Source organism: Ixodes scapularis, unplaced genomic scaffold (genome assembly GCF_016920785.2).
Source record: "Ixodes scapularis isolate PalLabHiFi unplaced genomic scaffold, ASM1692078v2 PGA_scaffold3__209_contigs__length_174095766, whole genome shotgun sequence".
Taxonomy (NCBI): Eukaryota; Metazoa; Arthropoda; class Arachnida; order Ixodida; family Ixodidae; genus Ixodes; species Ixodes scapularis.
In genome coordinates, this window is record NW_024609868.1 from 11,696,746 (window position 1) to 11,698,069 (window position 1,324).

General features: G+C 41.1%; 1 non-coding gene across 1 annotated transcript; it reads right to left on the minus strand.

The window, feature by feature from the left end:
* Positions 1 to 622: 622 nt before the first annotated feature.
* On the minus strand, positions 623 to 695 carry Trnav-cac. The gene has a single exon. It is a non-coding gene; the product is annotated as a tRNA-Val (tRNA).
* Between the last annotated feature and the right edge of the window lie 629 nt (positions 696 to 1,324).

The following is a 1,324-nucleotide window of genomic DNA, read 5'->3' on the forward strand; positions in this document are numbered from 1 at the left end:
AATAAAAAAGACAGGGACCAATGCAAACACCATTTTCGGCGCCAAGCATTTATTTTGCTTTTATAAAGCTCGAAATGTGTTTATAAGAAATTTTTAAGAACATAAAAAAGACGAGGTCAGTTACGTGCCGAGTTTATTTTTCATTTAGCTCTACAAAAGGAAACCGTGCTTCACCAAGGTGTAAATATGTATATTTAGATATGGATCTCGATTTTGCGCTATCTCCCCGTAAATGTGGCGGCTACTTCATCGACATTTATTGGAGCCCTGCAGCTCCCCAGACTTACGAATTCGTAAATAAGTCTTCTAATTCCTCAGTACCGAGAACCTTGATTCTATTGCCACTCTCATTTCTGGTAGAGCGGCAAACACCCCCCTCCCTGCCTAAAAATAACACGTTATAACGCAGAATGTGTTACAAGTAACGACTATGAGTTACGCTGATGGCTTTCGCGTTTATGCAAAAAAAAAAATCGCGAATAAACGCCACACATGATGCAAAGTAAAAATATGACATGGGCGATCTTTCACGGGTGGGTGATGGTTCGAAATTTCACGGTGGATAACGCGGCGAAGGGTTCAAGGACTGGGAATGAGCACAGAGACAAAAAATAAGGACTCGTGTTTCCGCCCGGGATCGAACCGGGGACCTTGCGCGTGTGAGGCGCACGTGATAACCGCTACACCACGGAAACCGGGATGAATACCAGGAATTAAAACGAGGCTTTAAATGCGATCTCCCTTCTTATATTGGTTGCTTTCTTCCCTTGTGTCAGAATCTAAATAAATATTCAAAGGAGATATTGATTAAAAAATAAACATGTAAAGGCGGCGAGCGCAAAACTAGTTTGTTTACATCGTATACGTATGCCCATACGCCAGCGCCCCAAGCACCCCACAATAAACCTATTAATCAAACGTAGCAGCCCAACCCTACTCATGCACTACATACGATATGACCAAACACATTTGGCGTACTCCAAATTTATACGCAAAATTAATATTATCTGGAATTATTTTGTGTTGCCATTCATATTGACGATAATAAGAACTTCGCGCAAAACACGAGGCGATGTTGACACAAGAAAAACCGGGCAAGTGAGGTATTAGTTGCTTGCTACTGATGATGATAGTTTCAATGTATCATCTAAGGGCTTTAAAGAATCAGGCTTCACAAGATCAGGAACTAATGAACGAGGTCTAATAAACATACTTCTTGTGGCGACGCCCTTTATTACATAATAGAAAATTTATAAAAACTGCCACTGTGACAAATTTAAATGGGAAGATCAAGAAAAGACTGGCTCGGGTGCAATTCTGCGGG